Genomic DNA, 25,000 nt, shown 5'->3' on the forward strand with positions numbered 1-25,000 from the left:
AACTAAGCCATGGCATATGGGTTTTGGAGATGAGATAGCTTGGCGGGCAAACTGAGAAACACATATTAGTACGCCATTCAGTCTTCACTGAGAGAGGAGACTAACTGCATTCATGAGTCCTTGAATCTTACAGTAGGTAGAGCAAGACAAGGTCGGTAGTCTGCGGTCAACCCAGCCTCCCTCCAGTGGGTCCAAATCGGGTAAGTAGATGGCGCATCCAGCACTCACATCTGCTTGCATGAACCGTCGATGCAGAGATGGTGCACAGCAGGAACTGAGGAAAAGACTCGTGATGGTCTCCAGAGCTGGTTGTTTCTGGAAGAGTGGTAGGTCTGCCTTGGAGCTAGGAGCAAAACAGGCTTCAAGATAAAGAATCTTCAAGGGAGGTGGACCATGATCCACCTCTACCACGGGAACATTAATGTCAAGTCTTCGTAGGATGGAACAGGCCATATTAACAAGGGTGCAGACGCCAGGCCGAAGTGGAGGTCAAGGTGCAAAAGAGTCAAGTGAAGTTCTGATGACACGAGAATAATGAGGGGCAAGATGGGGAGAGTGAAGGCATTTGACACTGAAGTAAGAGATATTGGCGTATATTCTCTCAACAAAAGGAGGGGGGAATTGAGTTCAGTTTGCATGTTGATTATTCTGGTGGAAACAGGACAGCCCAGGATGTATCTCATTATTTTGTTCTGAAAATTTTCATTGGGTTCGAAGGATGTCTTCGGGATTTAACCGAGAGCTGGGGAGAGGTAATAGTGGGGGGGCCAGTGTTTTCCCGTTGGTTTCAAATGTTAATTTTTGGCCACTGGTTGGACTGTCTTCTGGAAGGACTTAACTTCCAAAAAAATGATGTCGCCCTTTTTTTTGGCCATTTCCTTATATGTTTCTATCACATTTAAATTACTGCCCAAATCGTGCTAATAAATTAATTACGTTACCCCAAAAATCAACATAAACACTACTGTATCCAAGTCAAACACCCAATATGATTACTGAAAGTCTACATTTTGATAAATCAATAACACTCCTTTCAACAAACTAAACATTTTTTGCTTCTATAGTGTACAAAGACGGATAATGTCATTGCTCAAACATGTTTTTCTTCATTCTCTCCATCCACCATTCTGGCTGGGTCTAATCAGGTTTAAAAGAGGACAAATCATTAATGTGCAGCTAGTGTTTGTGTTCATAGTTAGATGGAAGGATCTTCTTCTCCATCCTCATCAAGTCCCAAGAGTGCCTGGCTGACGTTACTGCACACCTCCTCATCGGCTCCACACCTACACATCACGGAGCAGTTGAGGCGCTGGGACCTACAGGAACAGTTGGACATGCAACTGGTCTTCTTGCACCCACATTTAATGAGGTGAATAACTGTGACTGGAGCTGGAGGATCCCTTGTTGGGACTGGCACTAGTCTATCCCCCTCTTCCTTCCACCCATGGCGTGTTGCTGGTGGTACTCGTAGCTGAGGGTGGGGAATGTCATCCTGGTACCACACCATGGCCTGGTAATGTGCTCGGGCAATGGCTTCATGTAAGGCTCCTCGTGTCGGAAGTAGCTTTTGAGCTTCTAGTTGTTTCTTGGTGAAAAGCTTCCACCTGACATCAACATCCACCACAGTGGTACCAGGCTCATAGAGCTGGCAAACAAATGTTTCAATGGCATGTTCAGTGTCAACACCCAGTTCCTCGCAGGTTCTCAGGGCAGCAAATGCAGATACCACCTCCATGGAGCATCTGTTTAGTGCTTGCCAACAGGTCAGCTTCCCCTTGCCAGCAAATCGGCCTGTTATGTCGGCTCCAGAGAAGGCATGAAATCCTGGTAAGGTTTCAGCCTTTGTAGCGCCAAGTGCATTTACTACTGGTCCCAGTGGGATTACCTGCTTCTTGTTACCCACACCAGTGACGAAGTAGGTGTTCCTGCAGAGCTGATGGTAATGGTGAATTGCAAGGACAAACACATTAGTGTCAGGTGACTGAATGTAGAGTTCTGTTGCTCCTCTTCGAGCAGCATCCAGACTGTGTAGGATAAGCCTTGTGTCAGCTTCTTCTTGGGAGCTGCAGAGATGTTGAACATCCATAGAGTTTGAAAGGATCTCTTGCCGTGAAGTCACTATGAAGACCTTGGACTTACCCTCAAAGTGGTGGAGAGCTTTCTTTGCAAGATAAACCGTCAGTTCATCTTTGGTTGTGGTACTGGACAAGAACTGCTATGCTGACATCTTTCTGACTGGTGTGTTGTCTGTGACATGATAAGCAGTAGCCGGCTTGCCACCCTGGCGTCTCTCTCTTGTGGCCTCCTTCAGTGAAGTGGGAAGATCATAGCGATCAAAGACTAGATGGATCTCATCATAGTCACTGCACTTGCTGTCCAATGTAGCTGTGAAGTGGTCAGCCCATTAGGCACATGTCTTGACCCAAGGTGGCTTACCCATTGCCTGGACAACTGCCATACCATCAATGACAGTCACCTTCCTTGGTGGCATTGCAGCAGTGACATTAGTGACATCCTCTGGCAGCTCCTCAAGTATCGCCATTAGCTTGCTCTTGTCTGTGCATGGCAGGAGTTCGCCACTCACTGTGAACAAAGCTCGTGGGAGGGACGTGAACTCATGCTGACCAATGCTCACCTTGAGGTTGATCTCCGGGCGTGACCGAGCAACAATCAACATGTGGGCAAATGGTGACCTGTCATCCTTGAGCTCTACAAAATTTGGGTCACTAAACTTCAACAGAAAAAATGGCGACATCATTTTCCCACTACTTGGCAATGCTAAGAACACATTCATAATGGTTGCCAAAAATTAACACGCAAAACCAACGGGAACCCCAATCTGTTACATTGGCCCCCCCACTATAATCGACAACCAACTATATGAACATCATGTAGACAGTTCTAGCCACAGAGATAGAGATTTTTCCAGCACTGTTCATGAGCCACTTGAGGGGAAATAAGTGCTGCTGCAGCTGATCTAGAAGGTCTCGGACGATGGGATGAACACGTTGTCACTCAGGTGTGGGGTAATCCGTACAGGTCCGCCCAGGTAGAGGTATTGCCTGTACAGGGGGATGACACTATTTCCTACAGTGAATTCTGGGTTGTGGGGAGAAAAGATTAAACTTTTTTCTAGGGAGAGGATGAGACCACAAATCGATGACGACTGATAGAATGATTGAAGGAAGCACTGGAGATCATCTGGAGAGCTGGAGTGAATGCAGATATCATCAGCGTAACAGGCAACAGTGGTTTCAGGAATGCTGGGAAAAAGAGAGAGTAACTGGTGCATAAGGACATGAAAAAGAAACGGGCTTAGAACACCACCTCACGGAGTGCTGAGTTCGAAGGCCTTGGAGGAGCCAAATGCGCCCTTAAAAAGGACACGTGAGGTTTTGTTTTGGAGGTAACCCTGTATCCATCTCAAGAGGTTTCCTTAGACACCAAATTCCGTCAGCTGATCGAGGATATCTCTGTTTGCAACATCAAAGGCACTCTTAAGATCAGTGAATGCTACAACACTGGTGGGGCAAAGAAGGGTATAGAGTTCGATTAGACAGCGTTGTGTACTTCTTTGCGGCAGAAAACCATACACTCTGAGTGAGAGTTTGTCCTTCAGCCAAAACATGAGACGGGTAAGGAAGATGCATTCAAGCACCTTGCTGAAACTGGAAGTGAGGGAGAAAGTTCTGAATTTATCAGTACCAGGTTTTAGAATGGGCACAATCGTGCTGGAGGTCCAGGCATTAGTCACATATCCCTTAGGGAAGCAAAGATTGTAGAGCTGTTACAGAGGGCTGCCAGGGACTTTCAGGAGTAGGCAAAGAACAGGGTAAGTGATGCCATCAACCCTAGGGGCTGTTGCGATACTCCTAATGATAGAATGACGCCATTCGTCCTCAGTTATCAGCACATCATTATCTTCATCTGCCTTCAGTAATGCAGCCATCAGACGAAAAGTGCAGACATTTTGCTCAGAGGAGAGTGCATCTTGAATATGTGCGGGAATCTTGCATGCTTGTGATTGTTCAGACTATGTACTCGTATTAATAGGACCTTGTGCGTACTCAGTTGCACTGTGGTGGAGAGCACTGGAGGGCCTTTCCTGACAAACTAGCTTATCAGATGACACTCGTCTGATGGTTGATGCTATCTGTGAACTTCCAACAGGATCCAGTATGGACGCATTGCTGGAGGGCAAGTAGATAGTCTTTTGACGTCAGGTACTTGTGCGGATGGTCAGGTGTTGGTTGCCTCTGGAAAGAGAGACCATCTTTTCACTACCTTCCTTTCTGCTTGAAGGATGTGCTGATCAAGGGCGACATTTAATGTGTGGTCTTGTAACACAGCGACTTTGAAAGTCAAGCGTGGAGTTAACAGGGAGGAATCTAAGTTATTTGGTGATTGTAAATCAAATGTAAGGAGGAGGTTGGAAATGTATGAGAAGTATGTAGGGCAGTACGTAGGAGGAATGCTAATGTGAGTGTGAGTGTGATGAGGGGAAGGTTCAGCGGGGAGGGAACAATGGAGGCTGTGGGCAACATAGTCCGATAAGAGAGTAGAGATGGAAGAGTACCTGATGTGGGACGGCAATAGCCCGGATGTTATGATGTGGTCAAGAGTGCCTCCATGAATACCACCAGTTTCCCAATGAGTTATTTGGTAATGATGGATGTATTCAAGACGTGGAAGCCCATTGCGGTTTGTTGGAAAGAGTCACCCAGGGCAGGATGTTGGGCATTAAAGTCACCCAAGTAGATCATGCCACAAACTGTAGGAGTAGGGAGGGCAGAGTAATTAATTTTTCCAGGGGAAGAATAGACGTTACATATGCGGATCCTACCATCACTCACTGTGACCTCAAAAAGCTGAAAGGTCATAATTATCATCATGTACAGTGCAGCAGAGAAGCTGATGTGGTATGGCAGAATGAATGTAACAAATCAGACCATTCCTGGCTAAGTGGACATAAGAAATTTAGCCAGTAAGTGAGGGAGCCTCTTCCCCAGGTAAAGGACGACCAACAAATGCTTCTTGAATGAATATAACATGCAGGTGATGGCGACATACATAGCTCTTGAGTGCAGCAAGTTTCGAATGACTACTGACTTCACAGGCTTTCCAAGAGATAACATGAAGCGGCACTTGGTTAGCGAATTTTACGTTTAGATTTCCTGGAGTCAGGCTGCGATGAAGTGGTAGCATGAGCACTGCTTTGTGGTGTAGTATATGAAGGGTCCTATTTCGATAGATCACTGATCCTCTCAAGGCGAGAGGCTATAGCATTCAGCTTCTCTGTGAGGGTAGTGACAGTAGTGATGATAACCTAATGAGACTCAACTAGAGAAGCGTGTGTCTTTCAGTGCTGGTTTACTGACTGACCAGGCCATCGATGCATACCTCACGGGCATCAAAGCATGCTGTTAGCGCTATGAACTAAGACATCAGAGAGGAAATGGCTTCATGGAAGGCATGTACTTGTGCAGAATCAGGAGTGGAAGAGGCAGGTGAGATAGAAAGGTCCAGTGGTGGTGGCGGTGGTGAGTGTGGAAGTGCAGCTCTAGGAGTCATGGCAGGGCCTGAGAGTTTGGTACAACCATGCCCCACATTGACTTCTGGCTTATAGGATCGAGGACATTTCCACTGGGAGGTGTCTGGTGCAGGTAAGGGTAGCGGTTCAGAAGTAGAAGTGGTAGCAGCGGTGGTGGGTGGTGAAAGGGTACGATCTGGGCAAGTCCGGGAGGCATGGTTGGCAACACACCACGCACACTTCTCCGAGGCAGAGCAGTAGCGTAATACAGTATATGTCCGATTCCCCAGCATTTCAAGCACTATGGCTGTTCGTCCTTCATTCTGCATAGCACACAGGATGGGAGACAAGGGGGAAAACTGAAGTTGACAACTGGCAGAGGAGGCTCTGGGTGACCCCAGGTGACAGCAAGCCAGTTGATGGGCATCCCATTTTGACTGAAACAACTAGCAGTGTAGATGCCAGGGAGTTCTTTGGCTAAGGAAGGATCAATGACAACAAGGTAGGCTAGTTGGTGATGAGGTAGGTAGGGAACTTACAGGACCTGTCCACTGAGTCCTGAACATCTAGGAGCAAGGACAGGAACTCATCACTCATGACCCTATCCTGTCTATGATGTCCATACGATGTCTTGAGTTACAGACGAAGCAGAGGTGACAGCAGACATCTTGACCTCAGATAGCTCCCGATTGAGACGGAAAGTCTTGGTGACCTCAGATAGCCAATGATGCTTCATATCAACAGTTGGGTACTCTTTGAAGAGGAGTGTGACCTATTCAGCCCCCGGAGCAAATGCTGGAGGACCTGATGCAAGCTGGGAAAGTGTCTTGTGAAGGGTGATGTGAGGGAAGCAATGATCAGGAACCTTGCACTGAGAACAAATCTCATTGTGCTTGGATGTTTTTGCTGTAGGAGACAATGGTTCGCTGTTGCTATCTGAAGTGTGTTCCATGGGATGTTTAGTGGAGGTGGAGACCTGGGTGACATGGTAGGTTCTACAGGTTGAGGCAGCCTGGGAGTCGCCGCAACTGCAGTAGATGTGGAGCCCTGGTGTCTATGAAGGTCAAGTGGGGACCAAACTTCCTCAGATGGGATGTTGTTGTCACTGAGTCATAGCTCAGCCTCAAGATCAGTGAGGGTGGCAGGTCCAGAGTATTCCGTATCGCCCTAATAGGGTAGCATTAAGAGTGTTAGCAACACCTTCACCAGTGGAGTGGAGTTGGAGCGTGTGCTCAAGGAGAGTGACGTAGCCATGATGATACTACACGTCACGCTTCTTGCACTGGGCATGCACAAACATGAGACCTTCCAACCGAAGGGGACTGGCCAGTTGTATGGGTTTTTATATAAAAAATACTGGCAATGTCCAAAAACACTTAAATACCCAGGTGACTATGCTAAAGACAAAGTCTTATTATTCTGTGTGTCTCCTCAATATACCGATTATGGCTAGAAAGAAAGAAATTCAAAGCAAGCCCGAGGAAACTAAATCGCCCAAAGGGATCAGAGTGGCATCATGGAATGTGGGAGGTTTGAGGGGTATACTGGGGGAAGTAGTTGAGGCATTGTGTAGGAGATAGGTGGTTGTGGGATGTGTGCTGGATGTCAGGTACATGGGAAGATCAGGCAGAATAGTTGTTGGGAGGGATGGACGCTTCAAGTTGTTTTGATAGGGTAGGGCAGAAGGATATGGTGATATGGGTGAGTTGTTGAAGGAGAAATGGGTGGAACGTTATCAATGTAATGATGGTCGGTGAAAGGATAATAGCAGAGAAAAATTGTTTGGTGCAATTATGTTTGCATTTATATTGGCATATGCTCCACAGGCAGGCTTGGCTGAGGCAGAGTAGGATAGATTCTCGGATGACTTAATACGTGTAGGAAGTGGTATGGGGGATGATGAGGTTGCAATTTTGGGAGGGGACTTAAATGGTCATGTAGGTGAAGCAGCTCAAGGATATGAAGGAGTACATGAGGGATGTGCATATGGTACAAGAAATGAGGAAGGGAAAAGGATACTCGAGTTTGGGGAGGAAATGAATATGATTGTGTGCAACACACATTTTAGGAAAAGAGAGAGTAGGCTGACTACATACGAGTCTGGGGGAAATAGCAGCCAGATAGACTATTTCCTGGTCAGGAGGACTGACAGGAGATTAGGGAGGGATGTTATGTTATAGGGAACAAGGAATGCGTACAGCAACACAGGTTATTTATATGTGACATGGTGCTTAAGGAGAGGATGAAGAACAAGAAGACCTATGCAGCTAGGAGGAAAATATTAAAGTTGAAAAACCAGGGAGTAAGGGATACCTTCTACAGCGAGGTAAGTAAAGTGGTGGCTGAACAGGGAGACGTTGACAGAAGTGTTAATGAACAGTAGAGAGCCCTCAAGAACAACCTCTTGAGAGGTACTGATTCAGTGTGTGGATGGACAAGGGGCTTCCAGACATTAAGTAACTTGGTGGTGGGATGAGAGTGTAGAAGCTGCAGTTAAGGAGAAAAGAAGGCTTTTCTGGGAGTGGGAAAAGGGTGGTAAAAGAGGAATACTTGGCTGCCAAGAGAAGGGCTAGAAAAGTGGTTTACAGGGCAAAGTATGAGTCTCAGAGTCTTTTACTTGATAACCTAAATAGTGTGGAAAGGAAGATTATGAATTTAAGGTGGCAAATCAGATGAAGAGGGAGAACAGAGATGTCATAGGTGAGCAGGGTGTGAAGAATGATGGAATGGTAGTCGTGAACAATGGGGATATTGAAGATGCATGGAGAGAGCATTACAATGAGGAGCTTGACAGGGACAGGGAAGGTTTTGAGCCAGCAGATCCAGTGTCTCGCCCTTGGCCTTTGATTGACGCTGCTACTGTGAGCAGGGCAATAAGTAGGATGCAGGTGGGGAAGGCAGCAAGTGTGCCTAGATTGACTGTTGATATACTGAAAGCCTCAGGAGATATAAGAGTGGGGCTAGTCATTGACTTGATAAATACGATTATATATGAGTGAGTTGTCCCAGATGATTGGCAGAAGAGTGTAATTGCAAATGTGTGCAAAGGAAAGGGTGATGCTCTGGAAAGAGGTAATTATTGAGGTATAACGTTTTTGGACCAGATAATGAACGTAATAGAGAGAGTTCAAAAATGTGTGATTAGAGAAGGACTTAAAACCGATGAGATGCAGTTTGGGTTTATGCCAGGCAAAGGGACCGCTGATGCCACATTCACTGTTCGACAGTTTCAATAAAATTACATAGGAAAGAAAAGGGAACTGTACCTTGTTTTTGTTGATTCGGAGAAGGCCTTTGACAGAGTCCCTGAAGAGGAGGTGAAATGGGCAATAAGAAAGTTTAGGATCGAGGAGTGGCTGGTTAGGGTGCTTATGGCCATGTAGGTGGGTGCTCGCACCCAGGTAAGGGTGAATTAAAATTTGAGTGATGAGTTTTCCGTGAATGTTGGTGTGCCTTAAGCCCCTTGTTGTTTGTTATGGTACTTGATGCCCTCTCACGTGACTTCAGAAATTGACTCTCGTGGGGGATGTTATATACTAATGATTTGGTGTTGATTGCAGAGAATGAAAGGGAGGCTGGGGAAAGATTTAGAAAGTGGAGAGATGGTATGAGAACAAGGGCTTAAGAGTAAATGCAGATAAAACAAAAGTGATAGTATCTAAGGCTGGTGGCGGTACTGTCAAGGAAGAGGGAGAGAGGCCACGTGCGATTTGCCACAAGGGCGTTAGAAGTAATTCCATCTTATGCAGTGTTTGTGATAAATGGGTGTATAAGAGATGTGGTATTAGAGGAAGACTGCGAGATAATGTTGATTTCATGTGTGTGGTGTGTCGGGGGGAGCATGTGGAGATTGTCAAACGTGAAAGGATTCAACTTGCTGGTGAGTCTCTTGAGTGTGTGGAGGAGTTTTGTTATTTGGGAGACATGTTATGTGCTGGAGGTGGCGCTAGAGTAAGGAGTGGTTGGAAGAAGTTCAGGGTACTGTTGACTCTCCAGACATTGAGAGAACTCTTCCTCTGTCCTAAGGGATCTCTGTATGTGGCATGTGGTAGGAGTGTAAGGTTGTATGGTGCTGAGACCTGGGGAGTAAGAGAAGATGATATTCGCAGGCTCAAACGTAAAGAAATGGCAATGATTAGGTCCCTCAGTGCGAGGCCTGGGAGTGCAAGGTTAATGATGGAAGAACTGAGAGGTAGGATGGGACTGGGGTGAATTGGTGTTTTGATGGTTTGGGCATGTGGTGAGGATGGGGGATGAAAACTGGGTGCAGAAAGTGAAAAGTTTTAATGTTAGGGGTAGAGTAGCGAGTGGTAGATCAAAAAAGACCTGGAACGAGGTTATTGAGTGCGACCTCAGGGATAAGGGGCTAAATAGGGAAGCTACCAAAGATCAAGCAGCATGAAGAGACACCATCAAGTGGCCTAGGCCGATGCATGCAAGCATTTTGGAGCCTTCAAAAACGAAATGATATATATATATATATATATATATATATATATATATATATATATATATATATATATATATATATAGGATGTAACGCGATGACGTATGACAAAAACTTACACCAATGATCTATCATGTAATTTTGAGTATATTTTGTTCTATAAACATATACTCTGCGACCCCGGTTCAGTACCCAGCATTCGGCTGTTTAAGTGTGAGGCCGCTTTCACACGAAGCCACTGGTGGCCACAATTAGTTGCCTCCCATAGTTTTCAATGGAGCCTTTCATACGAGGTCACTGGGGTTGCCCCGTTGGCAACCAGCTCCCGGCGGTGGCTCGCTCGCGCAACTAGTGTCCGCCACTGGCGGCTGCTGCCACTCGCTGTAAAGCATTTTTTCAAATCGGAGCTTTCATACGACCGGCCCCTTCACACTGGGCCACCGGTGGCCTCGTGTGAAAGCGGCCTAAAAGCTTCGTGACTTGCATATGCCATTGGGTGAGAGCTTCGCAGGGCGACGGGAGACGAGTTTTATTAGCTTATATTGTACTGTACATGAAAATACATATCCTGTCAGTACATAAGAGTTTTAAGAAGAAACTTTACGTAGTCTATTGATTCTTTAACATCGTCATGCATTCCTGCAATTCTTTTGCACAAATCGGCTGTAAATTAAGGATTAAATTCAAATTTTATGGCTTGCAAGGGAGTAGGGAGGGAGGGAGGGAGGGAAGAGAGGCTGGTGTTGTTGCCAGTTATGTAATGTTTGGTTTGTAGGACTTTTACTACCAGCATTATCATAACACCCACAGCTCATTCAGTGAAAAAACGTTATTGTAAAGGGAGATTAGCCTCACTTTAAGTCAGGAAGAATATTATTTATTACAATATTTCTGCTGCAAGTAAACGTGGCGCCATTGGGTATCTCCACCTGTACTCCTCTCTCCAGCACAGACATTACAATCGCAGAATCCGTAAAAATAGATGATATCTGCATATTCTTCACTGCTGTACGTACATGGCATGCTGTTTCATGAACAAGTGAAGCTGAACCCAGTGAACAACTGAACGCAGAGAACAGTATTTGAAGTATTTGCCTCCCCTACAAATGTTCCCATTCATATAACAAGAGACGCAGGGTTGCCAAGCCCTTATCATCCATCTCGCTAGTTTAGTCCTGAAAACTTGCTAGAATGTCGCTAGATAGTAAACACTGCAAAACATCGCTAAAAATACGATAAAATCTCTAGAATATCACCTAAAAATGGCAAAAATATCCAGGATGTAGCTAGATATCATGTTGCCAGATATTAAATAGTGCTGCTAGGTAGAAGTAAAACAATAGGTCTAGTGCATAGCCGTTACATTGGCAATCATGTGTAACTGTTCTCACGTCAACTGATGAAAGAAATGGTGCCACGTTTACTTGCAGCAGAAAAATTGTAAAGAGTAATAATATTACTCCTGACTTAAAGAGTTGCTAGTCACTCAGTACAGTAATGTTATTTCACTGAATGAGCTGTGAGTGTTATGATAATGCTGGTAGTAATAGCCCTACAAACCAAATATTATGTAACTGGCACAACACCAGCCTCTCCTCCCTCCCTACTCCCTTGCAAGCCATAAAATTTGAATTTAATCCTTAATTTACAGTCGATTTGTGCAAAAGAATTGCAGGAATGCATGACGATGTTAAAGAATCAATAGACTACGTAAAGTTTCTTCTTAAAACTCTTTTGTACTGACAGGATATGGGATTTTCATGAACTGTCCTGTAAAAGCAAATAAAACTCGTCTCCCGTCGCCCTGCGAAGCTCTCACCCAATGGTACATGAAAGTCACGAATCTTTTAACAGCTGAATGCTGGGTACTGAACCGTGGTCGCAGAGAGTATATGTTTATTGCTCCTCACCCCAGTTAAGATATTCATTAGCAAAGGCAAGCCTACGAAGTCGCTGGTTTTTTGTGAGAATAGGCTTCTTCACAGGCCTGTGACTTGTGTAACCAAGTTCATGGAACCTATGAGACACTGTTCTCACAGACACCTCACCGAACACTTCCGGGTTGCTCTCCTTTATTTTCCTTGCACTCACACGAGGATTAAACTCCACTGCACGTTTTAAAACATTAACAGACCTTGGAGAAGTTTTCCTAGGCCTACCAGACCGCAGTTTCTTTAGGGGAATTTCACCACTGTTTTCCACTCAAAACTGCGCGCACCACCGAACATAAGAACATAAGAACATAAGAAGAGAGGATAACTGCAGTAGGCCGGTTGGCCCATGCTAGGCAGCTCCTAGAAGAGTAACTGAACTACTAGAATGAGATAAGGATAGCAAAGAAGAAGGCTCTCCCCCGCCCTCCAAACCCTCCAGCCGAAGCCGGCAGGAAAAAGTCAGAAAGAACACCACGCCGTATAGAAAAACTGGCGTGGACATTTTACAGGAAAGTGTGAAAGGAGAATAGAGACTATCATAGTGTAACCTGAAAAGAAAATTTATTTTTGAATTAGTATTGGTTATAATATTTTCTTTATTCTATATCCACCCCTTATTTGTCATATGCTTATCTAGCCTATGCTTGAAACTCTCAATGGAAGAGGCAGCAACTACTTTACTAGGTAGCTTATTCCATTCGTCTACTACTCTATTACCAAACCAATTTCTACCGATTTCCTTTCTGAAACGGAATTTTCTAAGTTTGAAACCATTATTTCTAGTTCTATCCTGTATGCTCACTTCTTTAAGTACCTTGCTAATATCTCCCTTATTTATACCATTCATCCACTTAAACACCTCAATTAAGTCTCCCCTTACTCTACGCCTCTCTAGCGAATGCAGATTTAGTCTTTTCAGTCTGTCTTCATATGACAGGTTCCGGACGTCATGTATCATTTTAGTCATTCTTCTCTGTACATTTTCTAACGAATTAATATCCATTCTATAGTAAGGGCACCAAAATTGTACTGCGTAGTCTAAATGTGGCCTTACTAATGCTAGATAAAGTTTCAGTATTACTTTAGATGATCTATTGCTCAACGCTTCTCGAAATAAATCCTAGGACCCTATTTGCTTTATTTCTCGCATTAATGCACTGTTGCCTAGGTTTAAGGTCGTTACTAATCATAACTCCTAGATCTCTCTCGCATTCCGATTTGCTAATTTCTTTGTTATCTAAGCTGTATTTAGTATCTCCAATGGTCTTGCCTACGTTAAGTACTTTACATTTTTCAACGTTAAATTCCATTTGCCAAGTTTTAGACCATTTGGACAATGTATCGAGGTCTTTTTGTAAGTAATGGCAATCGTCAGTCGAGTTAATGATACGCCCTATTTTTGTATCGTCGGCAAATTTGCTGATTCTGCTATTGACTCCTAAGTCTAGATCATTTATATATATGATAAATAATAAGGGACCGAGTACTGAACCCTGTGGTACACCGCTAGTTACTAATCCCCAGTCCGACTTAGTTCCATTTATTAATACTCTCTGCTTTCGTCCTTTCAGCCAGGATTCTATCCATTTTAAGATATCGCCGTCTATACCGTGTGCTCGAACCTTTCTAACTAACCTTTCGTGTGGGACCCTATCAAAAGCTTTACTAAAGTCCAGATAAATAACATCGTAAGCTTTATCGCTATCTACTGCCTCATAGGCCTCCGAGTAGAATGACAACAAATTTGTGAGGCAGGATCGTCCTTGCCTGAATCCGTGCTGACTTTCGTTTATAAGATTAAATCTTTCTAAGTGTTCTCTAATCTTATTTGCCAAAATTGACTCTAACATTTTTCCTACTATTGACGTTAGACTTATCGGACGATAATTCGACGCAGCTGATTTATCACCCTTTTTAAAGATGGGCACTACGTTTGCGGTTTTCCACGCCTCTGGAACTTCTCCTGAACTTAAAGAGTCATTAAATAACGTTAAAAGTGGCTGACATAATTCTTCTTTGGTTTCTTTTATAATTTTTGCATATATATCGTCCGGACCTGGCGATTTTTGAGGTTTTAACTTGTTAATTTCTTTCAATACGTCCTCCTTACTAATGGTTATTTTACTAAGAATATTTTCCGTATTCTCATGGTAAATATTTGCTGCTTGAGGGACCAGGCTTAGATTTTCCTTGGTGAATACTGATATGAAATAATTATTTAGGATGGAGCACATTTCTTTATCTTCACTGGTAATGTCACCTGATTCTGTTCTGAGTGGTCCTATCCTATCTTTATTTTTCGTTCGGTACATTTGATAAAAACCCTTGGGGTTTACTTTTGATTCACTTGCAACCTTAATTTCATAACTTCTCTTTGCTTTTCTTATCTCCCTCTTTACTTCTCTATTTAAAATTGTGTACCGGTTACGTAAGTGTTCCTCTCCACGTTTTATTTTTCTATATATTCCTTTCCTTTGGCCTATGAGAGATTTTAATCTGTTGTTTAACCATCTTGGTTCTGAATTGTTAGTTCTAAACGGTTTTGAAGGAATATATCTATCTTGGCCTCCGTATATTATATTTATTAACTCGTTATACTTCTCACTGGTCGAACGTCTGTTTGGTACTGGAGCTGAGTTAATTTCCGTCACCTGGACTACATTCCTATCTACCACCTCCCCCTCACAGACACCTGACGGACGTCCCCACGTGCTTCCTGCGCCTGACCTATGACCTGGGGATCCCCACTAACCTGACATTCCCTCAAATAGCTAATCTCCCTGTGGAATACCGTTCGAAAATAAGCTCTTAAGCCATCGAAATCTCCTAGACGAAAATTAGGAACGGTGGAGGTATTTTCAGTGGAACAGACATCCCAAATAAATTTGAACTTAATTTCTTCATGATCGCTATTACCAAGTCGTCCACCAACCTCTATATCGCTAATGATATTTTCTTTATTAGCTAAAACCAAATCTAGTATATTATTACCTCTGGTGGGCTCCCTGATATACTGATAAAGGAAATTATCCTGTACTACCTCTAGAAATTCCTCTGACTCTGCATCTCCTGTCTGATTTCTCCAATCTATCCTTGGCAGATTAAGGTCCCCAACAATTATTACTAAGCTGGACTGTGATGCTTTCCTAATTTCCTCCCAGAGGTATTTACTATCAGCTCTACTTAATTTTGGAGATCTGTAAATTGCTCCTAAGACTAATTTCTCCCTATTGTTACTAATTTCAACCCAGACACTTTCTGTGTCCCTATTTACTTTAATGTCTGCTTTATTGTAACAGTTTAATGAATCCTTTACATAAATAGCTACCCCTCCCCCTTTCTTCCCTGACGGTTTGACACAAAAATATTATAGCCTTTTATCTGATATTCTGCTAAAAATTCTCGAGTGTCTGTATTCATCCAAGTTTCACTAATAACGGCAATGTCTATTTTCTCTGTACAAATTAAAGCCCTCAGTTCATCCATTTTATTACGTAAACTCCGGCTGTTTGTGTAGTACACTTTCAGATTATTACGAGTAGTTATGCCTTTACCTTGGCATTTACTGTTATTTATTTTATTACTAACTGGGAAACTCTTTACTTTACTAATATAACAATTTTTTGTACTATCGCTTATCGCCCTTCTATCATTGCTTGTTCTATCATCTATCATCGCCTGCTCAATTTGAGGTGCCTGAGTGGATGTATCTACACTATTGGTTGAACTTTTGTTCTTAATTTTGCAAGTATCGATGCATCTATCCAAACATGGTAATAATGATTTCTGACTGTAGTTGCTGCATCTTCCTGTACACCTACTTCTCAATCTCGAAAAAATCCCTCCAACTCCCTATCTATCATTCCAGCTAAAACAGTAACTCCCTGCCTGCTAAGATGAGTCCCATCCCAACTATACAAGGCACTTCGTCCATAAAACCGGTCCCAGCTGTCTATGAAAGGTATTGCATTATCTTTGCAATACCTTTCAAGGCGGCAATTAAACCCTATTGCCCTGCTCAACCATTCCCTTCCAACCCGCCACCTTGGTAAAACACCAAGCACTACAGGGGTTCCTCCCCTCTCCCTAACCTTTTCTAACATCAACTTGTAACGCACTGTCGATCGTGCCACACCAACCAATTCACTAATTTCCTTTGTCTGGTGGCCTGCCTCCTTTAGAGCAATGATCTGGGATATGATTTCACTCGATAGTTCACGGGTAGGTGCCATAACAAAGTGGTGAAAGCCAAAACACTGCAGGACACTCGGTAAAAAATGGCGCAATAAGAGAATTTGAATTGAATTTGATACATTTATTGAGATACACAATACTGTACATATAAAAATAGTAGTTGTACAATATCTCAAAAGGAAGATGATACTTAGGTAGTCATCTTCCCGAGCCTATTAATGTATTAGATTACAATATACTGTACGTGTGATTGGTCAATAATTTTAAAGTGGACTAATTAGTAATCTTATATACAGTAATACAAGTATTAAACTGTACAGTGAGTATAAAGAGTGCTGTTGTATGTAGTTACATGGAATTTGTTTGAGCATACTGATATATACCATATGTATATACATATTCACGTACACAAGATCGGTGAATGGAATAGGAAACAGAGGTCACAAACAGTAATACATTTGTACACACATAAAACTTATACATAGTGATCTACATATACATCCAGGAAAAACGCATTGTAAATACAAGTGTGAGGCTACAGTGTGGGTGCGGGAGAGGGAGGGTGCGGCGACCGGAGTCCCCAGATTATGGGGGAAGGGTTGGGATTAGCAGGTCACCACCAAACCTTACCCCCTCCCCTGGGTCCCCAACCACCAACCGCCACCACACCGCTCCCACGCTGTGCCCTTGGTGTATAGCATACTGTACATATTAGTTTAAAATGTTGTACATTGATTAATTTTTGTTATTTCAATAAAATCAATAACTCATTCGATTCACGTCAAGGTTACAGTATATTCCTTAAATTCTTGCACTTAGTCAGCAACTCTGATAATTTGTTGTTTATCATCCATACAATTTGCTCAGAAACAGAACATAATTGGTGGTTCCTAAATTGTGCCAGTGAGGGGCAGTGGAGCACATAGTGTTGTAGTGTGTGAGCATCGGGCTGGGCACACAGTTTACACTGTCTCCCAGCCTCGGTACCTGCCACACCCAACTGCCAGTAATATTTGCAGCCTAATTTAAATATGATATATACACTGTCTTTCCATTTAGCACATTGTCTGCCATAAATATAGGTGGTGTTATTGGCAACTTGTACATAGTGTCTGAAGGTTGCACTAGCATTATATATGGCTATTTGTTTCTCTTTGTCACTTTCTAGTTGTTGGCACCTAATACTGGTTTTTATCTGCCTGATGGTCCTTCTACACTGTGTATCTATGTGTTGTTTCTCTGTACCTTTTCTTGCAAGAAGATCGGCTTTTTCATTGCCAGATATGCCCACATGTGACGGTATCCATACAAAGTTAATTTGTTTGTCTATCTCTCTAATGAGTATTTTACACTCACCAACAACATTTTCTAGTACTGGCTGCTTACTAGTAAGTGACTCCAATGCCCCTCGACTGTCGGTAAATACAAATACATCCTTATCCCCTCCCTGCAGCAGGGTGAGGGCGAATTTTATGGAATACAACTCTGCTTGAGTGGAAGAGACATGGGAGGACAGTCTATAGCAGTACTCCGCATCGTCAAGTCGTCCGTTTTCTGCAAAATTCCTAACCACAACACCACATCCAGCTCTGCCGTCGCTAGTTACCGAACCATCACAGTACACATGTATGGCAGTTTCCCTAGCTAGCTCGTTTATCTCTGCCTCATAGTGAGCTTTGAGTTCTCCCCAAACATACGAATTTTTCTTATGCGGCAAGGGTTTTATAATAACACTAATTCTTCCATCCTGCCATGGCGCCTGTCTGACCGTGACTACAGGGGCCACATCAGTGCCACCAATACTATATGCCTGTAGACGGTTAACCAGTCCCTTCACGTAAACCCTCTTCCTGAGATGACGGGAGGTCCCTGATCTAAGTGCATTATTAATACAAGGCAGTAGTCTTTCTCCACTTTTAGTTCTAAGGTGTCTCACAGCAGACATAGTACTGATTTCATCAATCCTGTCCTTTAAGGTAGGTAGGTTTAGCTCTAGCCTCATTGCACAAATCATAGCGTTTTTAGGACAGTTTAGAATGGTCCTCATTGCTTCGTTTTGGATTTTCTCTAATTTCTCAAGCCTCCCGTCATCAAAGCAAGAGAGTATAGGCCCCGCATAATCCACTACTGATCTTATTGTGCTTATGTATAGCATTCGTAAGACAGGTACTCCTACGCCTCTTCCACTCCATGCGAGAGCTTTAAGTGGTCTTAATCTAGCTTTACACTGAGTTATCAAGTATCTCAGTTCTGCCTCCTTACTCTCGGCCGAGTACCCAACATAAGCCCCGAGGTATTTATAGCTCTTAACCCTCTCTATGTTTACATTATTTACTGTTAGTTTCTCGTCTTTTTTAGATCTGCACATGAACTTGGTTTTATCTTCATTAATGATGAGCCCTAATTTCCGTGATAATTGTGCAAAATTTGTCACCGCCGTTTGCATCTTTTTCATGCTTTTACTTTGCAGGAGAATATCATCTGCATAGATGGTGAGGTTCGCCACACCAGATATTTCTATAGCAATTCTGTTCATTAGTACATTGAAGAGTTGGACTAAGAACCCCTCCTTGTGGTGTTCCCAGCTCCATACTCTTTTCGGATGATTCAGTTCCTTGATAGGCTACCCTTGCCCGCCGGCCATGTAAGTAATCCCCGATCCAGTGTAACAGCCTCCCAGACACTCCCATTTTCGCAAGTTCGTACAGAATCACTTCACCATTTGCCTTGTCGAATGCGCCTCTTAAGTCAATGAATGTTCGGCAGTAGTCATTTTCATTCGACAGACAATTTATCATAGCTCCCGCAGATCCCTTCCCCTTAATAAACCCATAGAGAGATTCATGTATTGTTTCATCTATGACATATCGCAGTCTTTCTACCAGAACTCTTTCCATCATTTTGCTAAAGCATGATGTTAGAGAAATAGGTCTAAAACCCCCACCCGGTTTAGGTATTGGTATTATCAGTGCCCTCTTCCATGCCCTTGGTAATTTTCCTTCCCTATAACTCATGTTGAATAAATGGAGCAGTGGACCGTCGTGGATGGCTGCCAGGCAGTTTATAATCTCATATGTAATACCATCTTCCCCCGGCGCGGTTGATCTACCTCTTTTAACTGCTTGCAACAATTCATCCCTTGTAATATCTACACAAGTCTGGTCACCCCTATTCAGTGCACAAATGATTGTGTGTCTTCTCTCCTGCTCCCAGCTGGACACCGCCTGTTTGACCTCTGTTGGTAGGCTGTCACTGCTGGCAGCATGGCACCACTTGTCTATGAGTTCGTTGGCCAAGCTCTCAGGCCTTGGGTGCAGTATATCCTTTTTTCTTTTGCCCCGAACCCTGTTTACTTCCCTCCAAACTTCATGTACATTTTTACTTTGCCCAACTCTGTTTACAAAATTTTCCCAGTATTCCCCCCTTACTTCATTGCGCATCTTACCGCACTGTTTGGCCGTTTCTAGCATTACTCGGCCTGTTGCTTCATCTTTTCCTGACCGTATCCACTTTTTGTGCGCAGCTCTTAATGTTTTATCCCATTCCCGTAACTGACGATCATCTGCGTAAGAATATTTCTTTTTCATAAAGCTGCGTGGCTGACTACTCTTCCTGGTCAGAGATGCTTCTATTTCTTTAACTAAATCCTCATAGAAAGTGTCTATATCCCTGGGCTGATAGTTACTGTACCACATTTTTATGTTCTGTATAAATTTGTCAATGTCCTTTTGCTCTGAGGGTAAAACTACTCTTTTCCTGCCATGTTGTGGTCTTAGTCGTTTTTCCAATGGTATGGTTATATTAAGGGCAAAATGGTCACTTAACAATTCCGGCACTACCTGGCACTCTCCATTCAGTCCCTGGCCATTTAATATACAAGCATAGTCCAATCGTCCCCCCCTGACATGTGTTACATCAGCATTACCCAGAAGCAGTGCATCAGGGTGGTCTTGTAGAAACTGGACAAATGCAGCACCGTTATAATTGTTACCACCTCCCGTTTCAAGTGATCTGTGTCTGGCATTGATATCCCCTGCGAGTATTGTTAGGTCATTAAAAATGCTGTCTGGTATATAATTAATATCAAAACAGTTTTTTGATACATATAAATTCACGATATTTAACTCTCCGCCCTGTAGAAATATCTTTATGTTCATACTCTCTATTCCCTCTTCTTTTTTAGGATATGCTGTTACCTCAGACGGTATGGAATTTTTAACATAGGTGGATAAACCCCTTATCCCTTCTCCGGCTGGCAAGTGGTAACCTTGATACCCATTCAGCTTAAGCAAAGCACCCTCACCCCTATCTCCCGTTTCCTCCAGTAAAATAACATCAGTGGAGTTTTGAGTTACATAATAGTGAATGTCAGCTACTCTGTTTCTTATTCCATTTACATTCCATGTAACTACATTAAGTTCATTGTTGCCCATCATTAGTTATCATATCCTCAGCCTCATCTACATCAGCAGTTATTCTCTCAAGGATTGTGGTAGCTGTATCAAGGTTAGTTTGAAGTTCCCGCCAACTGTTCATTAGTATTTCTTTCTTCCTATCACTGTTACATTTGGCAAGAAGGCTCTTTACATCAATACCAATGGATATCACAAGAGGGTTTTGCCTGGGGTATTACCTCAGGGCAAGTCATCACTCCCCTGCTTTCTTTTTTCTTCTCTCTGGTTTTAGGCCTGACCGAAGTGTCGTATTTTTGTGATAATTCACTTACTTTCTTTTCTAGTTCATCAACTTTCTTTCCTAAGGACGTTTCTAATATTGCACTCACTCTCTTGTCTATGGTGTCAATTTTCTGCTCTAGGTTCTTCATGTACTTAATAATTTCACTTGATATAGACTCACCTATTGTCATGGTAGTAGAGCAAGTATTTCCTGTGACTTCCTCGTTTGTGGAGTTGAGTTGTGGGGGTGAAGGGTGACCGTCACAGGTGGTAGGTGGGGCTGAGTACCCATCACTCGCCTCACCCCTGGGACGCGCTGAAGTGCTGCCTAAGGCCGGCCACGCCGCTGACGCATCACCTGCTCCCCACACCTGTCTCCCTGTCCCTGCCGCCCACGCTTTTGTGGTACACGCCTGCCCTACACCACCCATGCCGACTTCTTGCACCATGCTGCTCCGCTCAGGCCATCGCCCTGGTCTCCTCTCCTGATCCTCAGCTCGCACAACGTATGGTTTCCTCGGACATAGGGCAGAGTTAGCATTGTGCTTGCCAAAACAATTGCAGCATTTAGGTTCTACTTTAGATCCAGCTTTGATTTTTTCTCCACATCTCTTCGATTCATGCTTCCTGGCACAGAATCTACATCTCGGCTCTTCCTGACATCGCCAAGCTCCGTGACTCCATCTGCTGCAGCGAAGGCAGAAAGAGGGTTCTTCAATAAAAGGTCGCAGCCTCCTCTTGCCCGCCCCTGTCACGAAGATTTCGTTTGGGACTTCTCCTTTCATTAAAGCAACAACTTGGTTTTTCTCCTTGCCCCTAATTACATGCCTCTTTGACCAGACAACTCTTGCATCATCTAGAAGGAACTGTGGGTCCAGTTCTAAGGGATAATTGAAGACGATAACTTTGGAATGTTTTTCTCTCTCTTCTGGCACCTGCAGGACTATACCCTCGTACCCAGTTGTGGTGAGCATATCGACCGCCTCTTGGCTGCCTACTGTGATGTAAGGGCGATTCTTCCCATCTTTGAACAAAGCTTCAAACTTTCTGTGTGCTCTGGCAAGTTTGACTCTCCATAATAGTTTTTGGTGGTATTTGAGGTCCGTGTCGTTCGGGAATAGTAGCCTCACTCTATTCCCAGGGGATGCCTCTGTCTTACCCTGCCTGACCTCTACTGCTGGTCCACGTGGTGATGACGCTGCACCTGATGTCCCCGACACACGTAGCTCTATTCCACTATTCTCTTCACTGTTACATCTATTTCTCACCTTCTTACTGCCACTGTCTTCCTCGTCGTCGCTTGGATCTGACTCAGCCCTCCTGTTCGTCCTCTTCCTCTTGTTAATCACTTCTGTCCATTCCGCCTCTATGGTTGTTTCTTGCTCAACACCCGAGGACATTTCATCATTCACTGAGCTGGTATCCGCCATGGTAGTTGCATCAGCCCTTGCAGTATAGTGGGGGTCGAAGTGGTGCGGTGAGCACAAAGCTCGATCCACCACACCAGAGTACACGTGTCAGGTCGGGTCAGTGCTCTCGTCTGGACGTCCGTACAGGGTCAGGGTCAGCGCGGCGCAATAAGAGAGGGAGACGCGGCGGAGTTCCTCTCTCTCAGGCAGCCTGTGGACAACCAGCACGTCGGAAGGCCTCAGGGTACCGTGACCTCATGCTAGCGCCGCAAACTTGTGGCTCAATTTTTACCCCCAGAAATGGGTGATTCTTTTTTGGCCATAAGTATTGCGCGTCCGGCGGTAGGCACTCGATAATTTTGACGAGCACTGTAGAACAAAACATACTCAAAATTACATGATAGATCATTGGTGTAAGTTTTTGTCATACATCAAATTACACCCTGTACAGTATACATATATATATATATATATATATGTGTGTGTGTGTGTGGGTGGGTGGGTGGGTGTGTAAGAAGTACTTGACACTACCTGCCAGATCGTCATTTTGTCAAGTGTCAGATTAAAAAGGGGATACACTTCATAATAAGGCCTGTGAGCAGCAGGTTTAATTAAAAATAAATGGAACAGCGTTATGATGATAAATATAGTATCCGGAAATGAGTGTGCCACATGTATGGATGATCATGTGGTCCAGCCAAGGATGGGGAATGTTTCCATAGGGGATATTTATCTGAAGTGTGACAATAAACTTTGCCAGTTATGAGATATGATCACCCTAGGGTTTAGTGCTGCACAGAACTTTATCATTACAGCAAGAAGTGGCTAGGTAAAATTTTGAGAACTGTTGCATCTAATGACAACGTACGGACACTCTGCATCGGCAGGGGAAACTATATGCTTTGTATGTAAAAACTATGGTGCTTCTTAATATTAAAACAAGAGCCTAGCAACCCTATTGGGTTGCAAAGCACTTTCACAAAAGTTTCTGGACAGCTACTGGCACCACCACCATCACAGCTTCAACCCCTACCACTGTTACTACCACCACCATCACCACCATGGTCATCACCACCATTATCACCACAGTTACCACCATCATCACCACAACTACCATCAACACCGTCAACACCACAGCTACCACCATATTCTGCTGAATATTTTCGTCTGTTTGTACCATCACTGAAGTAATAGACAGAGTCTAGATGTACAGTACAATCCTCATTCCCCCTTTTCTCTGTAAAGACATATGAAGCTCCACGGAAATGCCACGCCGCCTCTTCCACGAGCCCGTACTGTAATACGAATTGTGACAGTTATTATTCAAAATACTCCTTCAGAAAATTTCAACTGACATGAAATTAAAACTAGCCCATCTGGAACCCAATTCCAGCCATCCTGCCAAGTTTCATCAAAATCCTTTTTCCAGTTTTGGCTGCATTATACACACACACACACACACACACACACACACACACACACACACACACACACACACATGCCCAGGACGACTACATATTGCAGAGGCGCACCCAGGAATTTGCTAAGGGGGGGACCCGAATTGAGGTGAGGTCAGGTAATCCAATAATTACAGGGAGGTCACATGCAGGTTTCTAGTCAGGGAGCTGTTGCCTCATGTGTTACTCTTTGTTTGTACTTGCCAGATTTTCATGTTTTGCTGATATTGAAATAAATATATATAGAATTTTTAAAGGACCCAGAGAGCTAAGGGGGGGACCCGGGTCCGGTGGCCCTCCCCCCCCCCGGGTGCGCCCCTGACATATTGGATACAGTAATGGAGGAAGATGTCAGGAGTTATGATTGTACTGAAAGGAGAATGGCAAAGTGGATGTTTAATGCTACAATAAGACAGAACATGTACTGTACATAGTTAATAGTCCACTTAGACATATAGCATGCTAAGCGAGGTGATTAGATGGTTATACAGAGGTGATATGGATAAGCCATGATAATGTGTGAGAGTAATAAATGCGTGTAGTGTTGTACAGATCTGAATGTGGATGAGAACCCCTACAAGCATAAAAAAAGAAAACATGGGATGAGAACTTGACAAGGGATCTCATGATTAGGAGTCTCAGCTGGAATATTGCTGGATATTGTGTAATCTGGAATGCTGCCACCAGCTGAATATGCCTTTCATGCACGGACTCCAATCGAGTCATTAAATACCATCCTGTACAACGCACCATGGTGCACATCGTGTCAAAGAAAGACACAAGTTTCCCGCCGATCTGTGTCATATTTTGATAAGTTTTTTTACCCGATTCGTGTCATGGTGCGCTTTACAGATTGTTAAACAATGTAACATCTCAAACCACCTGTGCCTGAGAGGGATACTCTGGTCCAAGTAGGCATGGAACACTGCCTTAAAAAAATGAACTGTACTGTACGTATGTACAATATGTCGAAGTTCTTGTAGCTCCTGCCTCACAACAGCCATATTCTTAAACTGGCTTCAATGGATGATGTGGTTACACACAATTAGGTGCACTTCCATTTACCATATCTATTCATCTTTTTATTAGATTGGCTTGCTTCCTCTTACCTTTATGCTGATCTACAGGCGTTCTTTTCATAAGCCTTTGCATATCCACGTAATCATATCCAGATATATAAAAGCCAATATGGCTGCACAGAGAAATGGAGTATTCTAGTCTTCTTGACTCAGCAGTTATATTATGCTATCCCTCAGAGCTGCAATGCACCTTCAGTTACTCTATTACAGATACTGTACAGAATGCATGCTTAACTATGTCGCATTTTTACTTACCTGACAAAGATCCCTGAAC

General features: G+C 43.6%; 1 protein-coding gene across 1 annotated transcript in view; it reads right to left on the reverse strand.

The window, feature by feature from the left end:
* LOC145415753 (long-chain fatty acid transport protein 4-like) overlaps positions 1-25,000 on the reverse strand; it is a 481,881-nt gene that overhangs the window by 319,219 nt on the left and 137,662 nt on the right. The window lies entirely within an intron of this gene.

The sequence above is a fragment of the Coenobita brevimanus genome, chromosome 103 (assembly GCF_032717465.1).
Source record: "Coenobita brevimanus isolate Jiangsu-jjx chromosome 103, ASM3271746v2, whole genome shotgun sequence".
Taxonomy (NCBI): domain Eukaryota; kingdom Metazoa; phylum Arthropoda; class Malacostraca; order Decapoda; family Coenobitidae; genus Coenobita; species Coenobita brevimanus.